Source organism: Pongo abelii, chromosome 12 (genome assembly GCF_028885655.2).
Source record: "Pongo abelii isolate AG06213 chromosome 12, NHGRI_mPonAbe1-v2.0_pri, whole genome shotgun sequence".
Classification (NCBI taxonomy): domain Eukaryota; kingdom Metazoa; phylum Chordata; class Mammalia; order Primates; family Hominidae; genus Pongo; species Pongo abelii.
In genome coordinates, this window is record NC_071997.2 from 67,439,589 (window position 1) to 67,456,799 (window position 17,211).

The 17,211-nt window shown below is 43.5% G+C and overlaps 1 pseudogene; it reads left to right on the forward strand.

Annotated features, from left to right (window-relative positions):
* The first annotated feature begins 2,390 nt into the window (after positions 1-2,390).
* LOC112131997 (large ribosomal subunit protein uL5-like) lies at positions 2,391-4,725 on the forward strand (annotated as a pseudogene).
* The last annotated feature ends 12,486 nt before the right edge of the window (positions 4,726-17,211 follow it).

Genomic DNA, 17,211 nt, shown 5'->3' on the forward strand with positions numbered 1-17,211 from the left:
CTCCCAAAGTGCTGGGATTACAGGTGTGAGCCACCACACCCGGCCTAGCTAATAGGTTTCTATATTCCATTGTTGATGTTTTGGTTCTTAGCTCCTCTGAGGAATCTCAAAGAAACCATCTTTTAAATTGTTTCAACTATTATCCACTTATTATCAGTAATAATATAAGATGATTTGGATAAAGGTTCATCTTAACCTATTTTTTGTTACTTAATTATCTTATCACATTCCTTACTGCATGTTGACAGCAAACCCTTAGCCACTTTTAAAATATGTCCCACATATCAAAGCTAGTAATAATAATGACTACCTTACACTGGGGCCTTACACTGGTGCCTACCATGTGCGAGGCACCACATTTTATACGGCTTAATTTCCCCAGCAATTTTATGGGATAGACACCTTTAAGATCACTCTATATGTGAAAAGAAAAGCGAATCTTGGAGAGAATCATTAGCTTGTGAAAATCACAAAGCTAGTAGATGTCAGAGCCAGGATTTAAATCTAGCCCTTCTGACTCCAGATACAAACTCTTAACCACTCCTGCTAATGTGCAGAACTTATCTGGGAGCTTATGAACACCTGCAAACTAAAGTGGATGGGGCAAATCCGTTCCTACCACCATCTAGTGGAGGCTCCTAGAGCCAGACAGAATTGTGTCTCCCTCTGCTCCTGTTCCCTCTTCTGCTCTGAGTCTGCTTCCCTGGCTAGTGGCTGCTGCCTAGGGCCTGCTGATCACCACCTGCATCTTGGGGACTCAACTGTTAATAATTGCCGGGAACTGAGCTGTAGTGTGTCAGTCCAGGAGCTAGTGACTTAGCAAGTCGCCTTACCTCCAGCAAAGTCCCCTAGGTCACAAGACCAGGCTTTCTGAGAGGCGGGGACCTGGGTGTCACTAGGGCAGAGTAAAACGGATGGGGTAGCTGCACGCATGCCCTTTCTACTGCCAGGCCCTTACCCCTTGAGTCAGCAGCTCTTCCTCCCAGGAATGTCTGTAATTAAGGTCAATGGGAAACTATAACAATCCAATCCAAACAGGACTACAAATGGCCCAGACCCTTCAGGAATGAAAGTTTGGGTCAGTCCACAAGGTAAAAATCCACAACCCACTGAGGTGCTTGCTGAAGGCAAAGGGAATACAGAGTGGGTAGTAGAAGGAGGTAGTTATCAATACCAGCTACGACCACGTGACCAGTTGCAGAAACGAGAACTGTAATTGTCATGAGTATTTCCTCCTTATTTTGTTAAGAACGTGTTTGTGCAAGTATACACTTGTACTAAGAAAATATTTTCATTTTATTTCCTTTCTTTTTCCTTTATTATGTGACATGAAATTTATTGACTTTACATCTGCATTTAAGTGTTGTTAACTTTATGTAATAGCATTTAAGGATTAGTGTGTTTCCAGTTGTAAAAGAATAGCTGTATTATGTTAGACATAATTATGACCTTATTATTGTCTTTATTTGGAGGATAAGTATGATTTCAGGAGTGTTTATGGGTTCAAGTTGACAAAGGATGGACTCATGATGGTTAATATTAAGTGTCAACTTGATTGGATTGAAGGATGTAAAGTATTGTTTCTAGGTGTAGCTGAGTGTTTCTGAGTGTTGCCAGAGGAGATTAACATTTGAGTCAGTGGACAGGGAGAAGAAGACTCACGCTCAGTGTGGGTGGTATCATCCAATAGGCTTTCAGCATGGCTAGAAAAAGCAGGCAGAAAGCATATTAATCTTAAATTTCATATATGCTTTTATGGTGTTGATACTACTTATGATGCCTAAATGTACAATCGTGTACATTTGTGCAAAAATGTACAAAAACTGGCAAGCTTTCAAGAAAATGACACTCAGTACTATGTCTGGTGATGTCAAAATTTTATATTTGTAAATATATTACAAATATATCAAAAAAAAAAAAAAGAAAAGAAAAAGCAGGCAGCAGAAGGTGGAAGGAGCTAACCTGCTGAGTCTTCCAGCCTTCATCTTTTCTCATGCTGGGTGCTTCCTGCCCTCGAACATCAGACTCCACGATTTTTGGCTTTTGGACTCTTGGACTTAAACCAATGGTTTGCCAGGGGCTCTCAGGTCTTAGGCCACAGACTGAAGTCTGCACCGTCACCTTCCCAACTTTTGAGGTTTTGGGACTCAGACTGAGCCACTGCTGGCTTCCTTGCTCCTCAGCTTACAGATGGCCTATTGTGGGACTTCACTTTGTGATCATGTGAGTAAATTCTCCTTAACAAACTCCTTTTCTTTGTTTTTTTTTTTTTTTTTTTTGAGATGGAGTTTCACTCTTGTTGCCCAGGCTGGAGTGCAGTGGCACGATCTTGGCTCACTGCAACCTCTGCCTTCTGGTTTCAAGCAATTCTCCTGCCTCAGCCTCCTGAGTAGCTGGGATTACAGGTGCCTGCCACCACACCCGGCTAATTTTTCTATTTTTAGTAGAGATGGGGTTTCACCATGTTGGCCAGGCTGCTCTTGAACTCCTGACCTCGTGATCCACCCGCCTCAGCCTTCCGAAGTGCTGGGATTACAGGTGTGAGCCATTGCACCTGGCCCAACAAACTCCTTTTTATATCTAGATATATCCCATTAGTTCTGTCCGTCTAGAGAACCCTGACTAACACACTTCCTCATGATCCATAATTTGTACCTTACCTTCTGAGGCTTTCGGGGACTTGAGTCTAGTTACAAATCTAGGAAAGAGAAAGGTGGTGGGGATGGGTTCTGCAGAGGATTATTACAGGATCTTTAGACAAGGGGGAACCAGTCTTCTCAGATGATGGAAGGGTTGCTTCTGCTAGCAAAAAAGATTCAGCAGAACTTGGGGTTCAAGTTCCCAGCTTCACTGGAATCTCCCCATATATCCCCTTCCAGTTCTCAGGGCCCCTCTCCTTCCCAATCAGTACCCTTACTTTAACAAAAGAGGTACTACATGGCTGCAAATTCAATTTGCCTTGTAATTCAGCCACCCATAAAATTAGACTTTGGATTTAGTTTCCCTGTGGCTACAGGAGATTAGGGTTTCTTTAAGTAGTCATTGGAGCTTCCAGATTCTTAATGTGAGCCTTGAGCTGCAAATTTGAAGTCCCGAGCTCATCATTTTCTTTCCTTGTGTTCTCCAGCCCAATGAGAAGCATGTCCTCCTTATTTTCATTAAAAGGAACTACAGCATCAAATGCTTAGTAACCTAGAGCCTAGCTTTCTAAAAAACTTGATTACGGGTATCTAAAGGTAATAATTTTACATTACTGTCTTGTCATTGCAGGCCATAAAGTATCAGTGCCCTCTTTACCTCTGGAAATAGGCTCATTAATGCCTGTAAATCTAATCAGATCAGAAAATCAATTCTATATAAGCCAGAACCAATTCAAAGAAATCATCCTAAGATTCTGCTCCTCTGGAACTACTCTGAGTACTGGATTTTTTTTTTTTTTTAAGTGCCATAATTGACCTTTCAGTGAGAGAATTCTCCCAGTTGAGTTTAAATTCACAGAGAGCAGGCTCCAGACACCCAGCACAAACTGAGTGTCCTCTGGCAAGGCTGATCCAAGATGGCCTTCACCTTGTTTATCCTCCTTCCCTCAGAACACCTTGTTTCTCCTGTAGGCTTTGACAAAATAGTTGAGTGTAAATTCTATAAATACAGGGTACTGAGAAGATTGTTTTGCCTGGGAACATTTTTTAAAGCCCCAAGTGTTAATAGGTGGTGGTGTAATAATCTCCTGTGTCCTATTAATTTCCGAGGTCCTGAAAGAACCACACTTATTCTTAGGAGAGACGTCTGATCTTGAAGTTACTGAAGAAACCCCAACTTTATCCAGGTATCGATGACCTCTCTGAATGACTCTGAGCAGAATTTAACATTCAGGAGTGATTTCTTTAAATTTTAATTTTATTTAAGAAATTTGGCTCTTCCTATTCTCCATGGTGGTGCAGGATCAAGGTGAAAAGAAGATCCCCACTCGGGAACTTCACATCCACAAACTCGCTTCAATATCTGTGTGGGGAGGGTAGAGACAGACTGACCTGAGCAGCTCACAGGCCAGACCCCCGTGTTTTCCAAAGCCAAGTACAGCATCAGATCCTTCAGCATCAGGAAAAATGAAGAGATTGCCATCCACTGCACACTCTGAGGGGCCAAGGCAGAAACAATCCTGGAGAAAGGTCTAAAGGTGCAGGAATATGAATTAAGAAAAGAAAAAAATAACACCTCAGATACTAGAAACTTTGGTTTTGGGATCCAGAAACACACTGATATAGGTATCAAATATGACTCAAGCACTGGTATCTATGACCTGGACTTCAATGTGGTGCTGGATAGGTGAGGTTTTAGCATCACAGACAAGAAGTGTGGGACAGACTGCACTGGGGACAAACAGAGTCAGCAAAGAGGAGGCCATGTGCTGGTTCCAGCGGAAGTGTGACAGGATTATTCTTCCTGGTAAAAAAGTTCCCATTTCTACCCAAAAGGCCAATACAAAGTTTTCAGTGCAGAAGCGGGGGGAAAGGAAAAGAAACATAAATTGTAATTCACAGGGCAAGATATACATATGTGTGTGTGTGTGTGTGTATATATATATATATAATTTTCAGGCAGGGTCTCACTCTCACCCAGGCTGGAGTGCAGTGATGCAATTTTGGCTCACTGCAACCTCAGCCTCCTGGGCTCAAGTGATACTTCCACCTCAGCCTCCTGAGTAGCTGGGACTACAGGGGCACACCACCAAGCCTGGCTAATTTTTTTTGTATTTTTTGTAGAGATGGGGTTTTGCCATGTTACCCAGGCTGCTCTTGAACTCCTGGGCTCAAGTGATCCACCCGCCTCGGTCTCCCAAAGTGCTGAGATTATAGGCATGAGCCACCATGCCTGGCCGATAATTTTATTTTGGACTCTAGTTCCCATTAAACATTAACTTAAAAATTTTGGACTTTGGGTTCATTGGACTGAATTTAAAAAGTTAATTTTTAGGACTTTAATTTTCCTTGGGCATTTGATAGCAGCAGGGATGTTTATTTCAAAGTTGGGCCCTCTCTATTTGTTAGAATTTTATTATTGGAGCATCTTTTTGTTGTCATTTAATTCATTGCAGAACCAATGATGGGCAGCATTAGATAGTGCGGCTGGATGTAATTTTAGATGAAAAACAGAATAAGCTTTGGTACAACTTGACCTTAGAGCATGTGGCAAATTGTATTTTATGAAATTGGCCTTTGGTGAAATAAGCCAGACACAAAAGGACAAGCACTGTATGATTTCACTTTTATGAGGTACCTAGAATAGCAAAACTCCTAGAGACAAAAAGTAGAGTGGGGTTGCCAGGGGCTGCAGCTGGGGGGAATAGGGAATTACTGCTGCATGGGTACAGAGTTCAACTTGGGAAGGTGAAATTCTGGAGAGAGAGAGAGAGAGAGGTGATGGTACACAGCAATGCAAATGTACTAAATGCTACTGCAGTGTGCATCTAAAAATAGTTAAAATGGCAACTTTCATGAAGATTTCACCACAATTTTAAAAAGGAAAACAATAGCCACAGCAATATTTCCAGTCCCACATGCTCTTCCAAAACCTTGCCATTTTCCCATTAGGAGTAAGAGTCTCTCTTCCTAATAGAGGACAGCAGCAGTGATGCTGTGTGGATTCTGAGACCCAGTCATGAAAGACGACGTGGCTCCTGCCTGGTTCTCTCTTCATTTCAACATGGACCTTTGGAGCCGTGAGCTAAGCTGAAGCCACCCTGCAGGAGAGACCATGTGGGATGGTTACATAGCGATAGAGAGAGCTGCCCAAGGAGCCCCGCTGTGCAAGTCTTCCTGGTTCACGTGCCAGGCATGCGAGTGAGGAAGGCATCACACTGACTGCAGCTCTGGCCGCTGACAGAGAGACCCTAAGTGAGAAATGCCTGCCGAGCCCAGTCAGCCCCACAGCTGTGAGACACAATAATCATAGATTTTTTTTCTGACACTAAATTTGGTGTAGTTTATTATACAGCAATAGACAACTGGAACACAGCCCATTTAATTTTTGTTTTAAGACAGGATCCCGCTCTGTCACCCAGAGTGCAGTGGTGCAATCACATTTCACTGCAGCTTTGATCCCTTGGGCTCAAGCAACTCTCCCACCTCAGCCTCCTGAGAAGCTGGAACTACAGGCACGTGCCACCATGCCTGGCTAATTTTAAAAACTTCTTTTGTAGAGATGAGGTCTTGCTATGTTACCCAAGCTGGTCTCAAACTCCTGGGCTCAAGAGATCCACCTGCCTCAGCTTCCCAAAGTGCTGGAGTGACAGGCATGAGCCACCAGGCCCAGCCCCATTTAACTAATGTTTTCATCTAACACATTCATTTTTATGGTCACCTGACCCCAAGAGCCCTCTTGGGGTAAAGTGGACGCTGCCTGCCAGCAGTCCCAGGAGGATACTCCAAGGCCATTCAGTGTCAGAAGGTGGGAGCAACACCTCCTAGGTCGTTTGCCATTTCTTCTTTCCTGAGGGGGGCTGCCACATCCTTGGCTGGTGGCACACTTGATAGAGGACTCCAATGCATTGGGAGAACAAACAGCTGGAGGCTGTTATGGGGACCCTTGTTCCCCACTTCTTACGTTTCCTGTGGAAACTTTTACCTAGAACCCTACTACTGGCCTTTCTCCCCACCTCCCTCAATCTTCTTCTCAGAAGTGACATCTGGTAGGTGAGTCTGAGAGAACGATCTGGGTATGCTGACCCCACCCCTTCCTCCCTTCTTTTGAGATGGCCTATGCTCTGGTTGACATCTCTGCTGTACGGTACAAAGCATTCACCCAGCTGGGCCTGAGACTGGGGACTGCCTAATTCATAAGTTAAGCCTGTATAAGCCCAGTTGGCTGTACACCTTAGCCTTGTTATTTTAACAACTTCAGAGATACTAAAAGTGATACTGTAATTTCCATCTGCCAAGCTCCTGTGTCTATCTCAGAATAGCTGAAAACTCAGGGGGGTGGAAAAAAGGATGTAAATTCTTTGTCTTTGCTCCAGCCTCTCTCTGCCTTTCATTATCTCCTTTTCAGTCACTTGTCAAATCTGGCTGTAAAGTTATTTGTGGACTTCTCATAGGTCACTACTGCATTGCATAGGTAGTCCTCAACTTTAATGATTGTGCTTTAAAACGATCTAAGCACCCTTTTCACAGTCTACACTGACGCTTCTAAACTGAGTGTTACATGTCAAATTCAGGCTGTCATGCATCAGCTGGCAAAAACGAACATTCCCAGCTATCCCACAGCAGAGTTGCTTACCAGCCAGCTGCTGTGTTCTACGGTTTCATCACTTTTGTTGGCATGGCAGTTTGGGGACAATTATTTAAATACTTTATTAAATTTGCAGTGATTGCTTTATTAAAAAAAGTAAAGTGGAAAAATGAAAATTTTCATCCTGGTGACAAAAAAAAATGAAGACCTCATAAAACTTGATGCAGTTGAGGCAAAGATGGAGATCATTAGGCATGCTGAATGTTAGGGATGGAACCTCGATTTGGGTGTTTGTTTTATTTATAAGGGGTGACTTTTGTGTTTAACCATAACAAGGAAGAATAAAGTGAACAAAATATATAGAACATAATGTATAGTCAGGGTTCTCCAGAGAATCAGAGCCAACAAGATATGTATCCTGAGAGAGCAGCAGAGACTTATTTTAAGGAATTAGCTCATGTGATTGTGAGAGCCAGCAAGTCCAAAATCTTCAGTCCAGTCTGAAGGCTGGAGACCTAGGAAAGAACCAGTGTCGCAGTTCAAATCTAAAGGCCACCTATTGACAGAATTCCTTCTAACTCAGAGGAGGTCAGTGATTTGTTTTACTCAGGCCTCAGCTGATTGGATGAGGCTCACCCACATCACTCAGGGCAATCTGTTTTCCTCAAAGTCCACCGACTTGGCCGGGCATGATGGCTCAAGCCTGTAATCCCAGCATTTTGGGAAGCCAAGGCAGGTGGATCATTTGAGGTCAGGAGTTTGAGAGCAGCCTGGCCAACATGGTGAAATGCTGTTTCTAGTGAAAATACAAAAATTAGCCAGGTGTGGTGGTGCATGCCTATAATCCCAGCTACTCAGGAGGCTGGGGCATGAGAATCACTTGAACCCAGGAGGCGGAGGTTGCAGTGAGCCGAGATTGCACCACTGCACTCCAGCCTGGGTGACAGAGTGAGAGTTCATTTAAAAAAAAAAAAAAAGTCCAACTACTAAATGTTAATCTTATCCAAAACACCCTCACAGAAATATGCAGAAAGTCTTCCATCACATACATATCTGGGCACTATGGCCCAGCCAAGTTGACACACAAATTAACCACCACATATGGTGGAAATAGAGCTTCAAAATGATGTTCCAAAGGCAAGCAATATTATACTTTTAAAATCTCTGGGAATATACCCCTTTTGTATATTATTTTGAAATCCTTGGAAATACACAATTTTTTTATACTTCAATGTAGTTTTAAGGAGCAGATAATTAAGGGACTGCCTATAAACTCCTTGAGGAAAGGTGTTATGTCTTTATAACAGGAATGAGATTGGCGGCAAACAACTGTATACCTAACAGTGGCCTGAACAAATAAGGACATAATTTTCTCACCTTATGAGAAGGCTGGAGGTAAGTGGCTGCTTGTATTGGTTCAGAAGCTAAGTGGTGTTGGGACTGACACCACTGTGATTCTCTTTGCCTTTCCCCCATGGTTCCAAGATGATGGCTGCATCCACATTCAAGGAAAGAAGAAGAAAGTGCTGCAGTTCCATTCTATCGGGAAAGCAAACACTTTCCCAGAAACCTCACCACATTATGCTTGTATCTCATTGGCTAGAACCATGTCACATGGCCACCCCTAGCTGCAAGGGAGGCTGGGTAAGCAAGTATTTATTTGGCCATATTACTGCTTCGAACAAACTTAAGATTCTATTAAGGAAGAGACAAGTGAGATAGATTTTGAATAGATGGTAAATCATGTCTGCTATAATCCTATATATCTTTTATTCTTGATGCCTGCTCAGGACTTAGGATACAACTTCTATCAATAGAAGGTACTCAATAAATATTTATTAATTAAAAAGGTAGAAAAAGAAGCAAAACTTGATTTTTTTTCTCTCATTCCCTGTAAGATTCTTTCATCAGATGGCAATACTGAATTTTTTTTTCTAATTTCCATATAATTGCTCACCCTTCTATTGGATAATATTAGGTTTATTATTAGATAATAAACACCAACTGTCATTTATTGAATGTTTACTAAGTACCAGATACTAATTTATGTACCTTATGTATACTAACTTTAATCTTTAACATAATCCTGGGAGGTAAGTAGTATTACTGTCCTATATCATAGATAAGGAGACTGAGGCACAGAGAGATTAAGTAACTATAACTTGTTCCAGATCACACAGCTGGAAAGTGGCAGAACTGGGTTAGGAATAGAGTTGGCAGACTTAGCAAATAGAAATTACAAGATGTTCAGTTAATTTTATATTTTCGATAAACAGGTTTTTTTTTTTGAGACGGAGTCTCGCTCTGTTGCCAGGCTGGAGTGCAGTGGGGTGATCTCGGCTCACTGCAACCTCCGCCTCCTGGGTTCAAGCAATTCTCCTGCCTCAGCTTTCTGAGTAGCTGGGACTACAGGAACGTGCCACCACGCCCAGCTAATTTTTGTATTTTTTTTTCAGTTGAGACAGGGTTTCACCATGTTAGCCAGGATGGTTTCCATCGCTTGACCTCATGATCCGCCCGCCTGGGCCTCCCAAAGTGCTGGGATTACAGGCATGAACCACTGTGCCCAGCCCGATAAACAGTTTTTTAGTATAAATATGTTCCATGCAATATTTGGAACGTACTTATGCAAAAACATTATTCGTTGTTTATCTGAAATTTGCATTTAACTGGATGTCTTGTATTTCATCTGGTAATCCTAGTTAAGAACCCAGGCAGTGTGACTTCAGAGCCTGTACTCTTAATCACAACTTCATACTCCCTTTCATAACGTATGAGTTTAATCTTTATCAATTACAACTTATAATTATCCTTTGTATTTACTTGTTTATTTATTTAGTACCCATGCCCCTCACTATAATATAAGCTCCATGGGGTAAGGGAGCTATTTGTCTAGTTCATTGCTGAATCTTCTGTGGCTGGAACAGTGCCTGGTACAGAGTAGATGCCCAATAACTTCTTGTTAAAGAAATGAAGATGATGTCCTTTTTAGTAGCATGATCTGATTTGAATGTGGAAACTAGCTATGGAAAGGTTTTATTACTATCTGCCACATACTGCAGTATCTCCTTATGGCACCCTCCCCTGCAATACATTTTGTTGCAGTCCAGAGCGGCCATGTACTTGCTTTGGTCAATGAATTGTGAATGGAAGTGATTTGTGTCTTTAAAAGCTGGTACATGACACACGATGTGCTGCTTCTCCTGCCATCTGGTTGGCAACATTCAAATGAAAGCTACTCCATCATCTTGAATCCTGGAGTGAAGATGACATGGGGAAGAACTAAGCTCACCTTTGATGAACAGACAGCATGAGTGTAAAATGAACCTTTATTGTAAGTCAATGAGGCTGGCGGGGGCACGTTAATGACTGTGGCATGCCCTTGACTGATTATATTCTTCACTGACATGCTGCCTAGCATGCAGAGGCCATGCGACCCTTGGGAAGGCCCCTACTTGCCTTGGAAAAGCAGCTCCTCCTCTTCTCAAATGTAATAATGGAAACCTTACATGTGTGGATCCAGGCGTAAAGCTCTTTGTGGTGTATAGCAACAGAATGTTAAGTCAAAGTGGTTGTCAACAAAGTTTATCAAACAGCAGCCATATTTTTTATAATGAACACTGGTTTGCCTGGAACCTTGAAGTAACCATGAATTTTTCCTAAACCCTAATACTGTCAGAAAGAAGCAAATCACCCAACAATAAGATCAGTAACTAAAACCAACAAACCCCAAAGGCATCTCACAGTGCTGGCATATGTCTCCGCCATAGCTCATGCTCATAAACTGCAATGAGCCAACCCTGGCATCATGAAGGACCCTGATTTTAAAAATGGGTAAAGAAGTTCTGAAAGCCTGGGCAACATAGTGAGACCATTCTCTTTAAAAAAAAAAAATTAGCCAGGCATGGTTGGTCATGCATCTGTAGTTCCAGCTACTTGGGAGACGGAGGCAGGAGGATTACTTGAGCCCAGGAAGTCAAGATTGCAGTCAGCCATGATTGCACCACTGCACTCCAGCCTGGGCAATCGAGTGAGACCCTGTTTCTGAAAAAAAAAAAAAAAAAAAAAAGTTCTGGAGATACGTGCTAGTGATGATTCATACTAATGTGAATGTACTTAATGCCACAGAAGCGTACACTTAAAAATGGTTAGTGTTCTGTGTATTATACTACATAAACAAACACAAAATAGTGAATCACTTGCTTTGTTTGTCTGATGTGTTATTCCTGATGGGCTACTTAAGACTTACTGGTTGCAAGTTACAGAACCAATGAGAACTAGTTTGAACAAAAAAAGGTAAATTGTAAGGATCTTGGGTTGTATCTCACCGAACCCCAGGGCAGGAAAGCTAAGAGGTCTCAGGAAGGACTAGAATTAGGAACTGGAAGGCCACTTGGACTCTTCCTGGTCTTGGCTTTTCTCTGTGATTCGACTTCGTCTTCATTCTCATTGCAGCCTAGTTTCTCTCTTCCTGGCCCGCCGGGTGGAAAATACTTGCTGCCTTCTCCTCTCCATAGCTCCAGGTTTACTCAACATGTTACACTCCCATGTTGAGAAGAACGCACGCCCTCTCACTCCCAAGCGTATATTCCCAGGAAAGCGAGGCTGATTGGCATGTCCTGGGTCAGCTGGCCTCCCTGGGGGTACAAACATGGCGGATTCCGAGAGAGCAGTGACTGGGCACGAACATCAAACAGTGCCTTAATATTTGGGAATATTCATCACACTCAACCAGATCATGTTCTTCTCTGAAGCTCTTGGCACAGAGTTCCTTTCCATTTCATGAGCATAAAAAGATACACAGTGATATGAATTGCATGGTTAGTAGACAAGTCAGGATCCCTTCCTCTCCTCCTGTATGGCCAAATTCTCCATTTTCACAGCGACAGGAGATGTGGATCCTTTCTATAGTGTTTTGTCTCCAGCCCAGTCCTCCGTCGGGCTCCAGCTCTGAAGGGAGCACAATACATGCTCTGTGTTTGACCACAGGTGCTCAATGAGGCCTCGGCCCACAGCCCAACTGCTTGCGCCACTTTCTCTGGGTCCCACAGATCCCACAAGGTACTGGAAGACTTTCTTGTAGTAAAGGGAGCCCTTTCCATTTTGCCTTTGTTGTATGCGACTCCCTGTTTGTCAGTTTTTGGCCAATGAGATCATCTGTTTGGCTCCCTCACAGGGCTTTGTTTTCTAACCCTCCAGAGGCCCCTACTCTCGATGCATCCTTCAATGCCTCTCACTTGCCAGGAGATTGCAGGGATGCATTTATCCAGAGTCAAGTCTAACAGGTATAAATTCGCTTCACAACATTCAGGTATGAGAAACATCATATTTCTCCTTTTTAAAAAAATTTGTACCATCCAACTGTGAGCACCTGCCTGCCAACTGATGGGAAGCCCAGTGTAGCCCCATCCCTGGAGCAGGCCTCCATCTCCATGGAACCAGAGTCCTAGGTGCAGGCAAACAGCCAGCTGTGCAGTTCCTCCCCAGCCCCTGCTGCCCTGGCTCACACGGAACCTCCCCATGGGCCTTAAGGTCCTTGGGGCACTGCAGGGGGTGTGTGCAGGTCTCTGCCTCTGTGGCACTCTTCCTCCCCTACGTCCCCTATCTCTAGAGTCTCTGTCTCCCCTTTGGACAGATCATACCCACCCATTAATCTTTAGCCTTACCTCATCCCTCTGCAATGTTTGAGACTGGGCTTTAAAAAACATTTATTAATTGTCCCATGAGGCAAGTGAAGCTCCTACTAACATGACATAGCACAGTGGGGGAGGGGACAGAGGTAGGTACTATTGATTCCCCTTGTTGGCCTTGAAAAACCAGACACCACTGACTTCTTCATCAGAAGCTGCCACAACCACTGATTTGCAACACCTCCCAGTTTCCCACCTCAGCAAGAAGAGGAAGGCATCCACCCAGATCCCATCATGGAACAGGAAGAGGAAGGCATCCACCCAGATCCCATCGTGGAACAGGAAGACCCCACTACAGCGCCTCATCCCCAGAGGTCATGCCAACAGCAGCAGTGTCAGGGGGAAGACCCCTTGCTATGCAGCTTCCTATGGGAAATGGTGAGCACAGGAATTTTTTGACCAAAAATGCAATGTTAACTAAGTTATTTTATTTTTAAAAATTTATTGTGGTAAGAAAACTTAACATAAGATCTACCCCCCAAAATTTTTAAGTGTACAATACATTATTGTTAAACACTTTTTTTTTTTTGAGACACAATCTCGCTCTGTCACCCAGGATGGAGTGCAGTGGTGCAACCTCGGCTCACTGCAAACTTTGCCTCCCAGGTTCAAGCAATTCTCCTGCCTCAGCCTGCCAAGTAGCTGGGATTACAGGCACATACCACCACGCCCGGCTAACTTTTTTATATTTTTAGTAGAGATGGGGTTTCACCATGTTGGCCAGGCTGGTTTCAAACTCTTGACCTCATGTGATCCACCTGCCTCAGCCTCCCGAAGTGTTAGGATTACAGGCGTGAGCCACCGCACCCGGCCGGCCAATTTTATAAAATATATTATTTAACACATAAATAAATGAGAAGTATTACCCTGGGTACGGCCTTCCCCAGGAGATAAAAGACTTGAATTTTCAGTTTCCATTACAACCTCAAGTTCCAACTCCTCTACATTGTAAGCCCATAGAGGTCAGCATCCCCTGTCTTAATCATCTGTGTCCTCCTCACACCCTGGCATGACAGACCTCCATAGTAATTTGGCGAATTAATCTCTTTTGGTTCCTGGTTCTTCATTTAAGCCCTCACACAAAGATAACAGATAAAATCTTCGCCTGACATTTCCTTCTGGACCTGCAAAGAGAAAGCACTTGTGATATTTTGCATCTGAAATGAGGCTGAAGTTAAACAACTCCCAGGACAGTTGTGTAAACAAATAGGCTGGGAATGTCTATTAGCCCTCAGGCACTGGGAATTCACTCCTGAATCACCGTGCTGTGATTAGACAGGTTGGGAACTGAGGCCAGCATCCGTTGATTCATCAGCACTTCCTCCAAGAGTAAGACCCACCATCTGAACTTTCACTCTCCAAACATTTTTTATAGAGACTTAGCAACATTTTTACTTAAAATTTGCTATGTGATGCAGGCTCAAGAATTGGTAGCTTAAAAAAGAAAAGAAAAAAATGTGCTATGTGAATCAAAACACTCTATTATAATCTGCTCTCCAGCAACCTTCCAGGTCCCAGTGGAAGGGTGGAGGATGTGCAACAGGCACATCTCAGCTCTCCTCATGGTAGAAGTGCCTCTCATGTCTATGTTGTTCTGCCATATTGGGAAGATGTCTTGTAAGAAAGTTGAAAAGCCTATGAATAAAGCAATTGAGCCTAAGAGGCCTAAACAACCCCCATAAATTAGAAGAAAAGTTGAGGCTGGGCGTGGTGGCTCATTCCTGTAATCCCAGCACTTTGGGAACCCAAGGTGGGTGGATCACCTGAGGTCAGCAGTTCGAGACCAGCCTCACCAACATGGTAAAACCCTGTCTCTACTAAAAATATAAAAATTAGCCGGGCATGGTGGCGGGCACCTGTAATCCCAGCTACGCAGGAGGCTGAGGCAGGAGAATCGCTTGAAAGCGGGAGGCGGAGTTTGTAGTGAGCAGAGATTGCGCCATTGCACTCCAGCCTGGGCAACAAGAGCAAAACTCCATCACACACACACACACACACACACATAAACACACACACAAAAGCAAGAAAAAGAAAAAAGTTGAATGTGATCAAGTGTATCGTGAGAGGCAAAATCATACGTGATATGAATGTAGGCATGCACATGTCCTGTATATGTGCAATTCTTTCTGTGCACTCTATGCATTCACTGTGGATTCTTAATAAGTGATGTCACTATTTTTATATTTTTGTGATGGAGAAGTAAAATGTAGTTCATATCTCATAACTCAATCCAATATGATAGTGTCTTGAACACAAAGGTACCCACTGATGATTTCACCCAATGTTAAATAATTAGGTAATTGTTCAATGTTTCATATCAGTGGTTCTTAGACCTCAGCAAGCATCAGAATCTCTTGGAGGTTTTGCTAAAACTCAGATTGCTGGACCCCATCTCAGAGTAAACCTCTGCTTTAGTAGCTTTAGAACGGGGTCTGAGAATTTGCTTTTTTTTTTTTTTTGAGAAAAGGTCTGGCTCCATTTCCCATGCTGGAGTGCAGTGTTGAGATCTTGGTTCACTGCAACCTCTGCCTCCCAGGTTCCAGCTTCACCCATCTTCCCACCTCAGCCTCCCAAGTAGCTGGGACCGCAGGCATGTGCCACCATGCCTGGCTAATTTTTCTGTACCTTTTGTAAAGATGAAATTTCACCATGTTGCCCAGGCTGATCTCGAACTCCTGAGCTCAAATGATTCCCCCCGCCTTGGCCTCCCAAAGTGCTGGGATTACGAGTGTGAGCCACCATACCCACCCTTGATAATCTGAGTTTTTTTTACAAGTTCCCAAGTGATGCTGATGCTGCTGGTCCAGGTTCATACTCTGGGAAACACTGATTTCTATTGTTCAGAGCTCCTTGGTGGATGTTTACATAAATATTTTGAGTGTTTTAGTGATTAAGAGGATATTGATTGGAGTGTTTGGATAGGTTGGCAATGTATTATCATTTTCTCCATTTTATTTATTTTTCTTTTTTTATTTTTTACAATTTTAATTTATACAAATATATGTTGCCCAGGCTGGTCTCAAACTCCTGTCCGCAAGCAGTTCTTCCACCTTGGCCTCCCAGAGTGCTGGGTTTAATGGGCTAGGTGTGAGCCACCACACCCCACCCCTTTTCTCTATTTTAATGAAATATAGACACTTGTTATCCTAAAATTTTCTTTTTCTTTCTTTTTTTTTTTTTGCCATGATCTTCATGAACACACTAAAATGTTCCATGCAGCATATTTTTAGGAGCAGATTCGGTTCAGATAATTTGTTATGCCTGTGCTGCCAACTTGAGGCTGCCTGAGAGTTTGTTGGGAGCTCCAAACTCCCCAGTCACCACAGAAGCCACCTTTTCACCCAGCGGGCCCGCACTCGGGATCTGAACTCTCTGATAGATGGGCCATGCTGGGGAGACAGCAGCAGCCTGAAAAGGGTTCACAGCCCTCCAAGAAAAAGGGAGAAAAGACCCTGCATTTGACTGCAACACTAAAGAACCCTTTCATTGCTCATGAAAAGAGTTTGGAGAATATTGGCCAGGAGCCCAGAGCTAGGGGATCCAGGGCTGTGGGCAAGTTATTAAGTGCCCTGGAAAGGCCCCATTGGGCAATTTAGGGAATCCCTGGGCTGGTATTGGAAGGCATTGATGGACGAGATTGAATGGCCACCTGCCCCTCTACTGGGGCCTGAGGAGGGGTCAGTGCCCCGACCTGCACAGGGGCTGTAGACTGCTGCTGTTGGGGCCAATACCAGGCCACGGAAAAGGAAAGAAAGGGAAAAATGAAGCACGAGAGAGCTATTTTCAACTTTAAGGATGCCAAATGGGGTTTTAAACATTATGGACAAATGAAGCAGGGTAGGGAGCTTTATTTGCTCAAGGAGTCGGGAATCCTAGCCTCTCTTACCCCAGTATCATTTTTCAGAATTCACCACTGGCTTTTTGAGTCAGGTCTGGAAACTTAAGCTTCTCCTTGGCACGAAATCAGAAGACGTGCACAACAGATTTTCCCATTCTGTGAGATGAGCTGGACAGAGGCTCCAGGAAGTGAGATCTGGGGCATTCCACCTCTGCTGTGTCTCCTTCGAGACTACAATATCATTCATTCTGAGGTTCCATTCTTACATGTAGTCATTCTTGGTCTGCCCATTTGGAAAAGGGGACTAGGAACCTGTCCTACCCATTGTCATGAGGGTGTTATGGGGATCCATACACTCTGAAAGGTGCGTGACTGAATTATTGGAATATTGATGAAGAGTGGAAGTCCTTGTGTTTGAGATTGTGTGTAAGGAGTTCTTCATTCCATGAGGGTGGG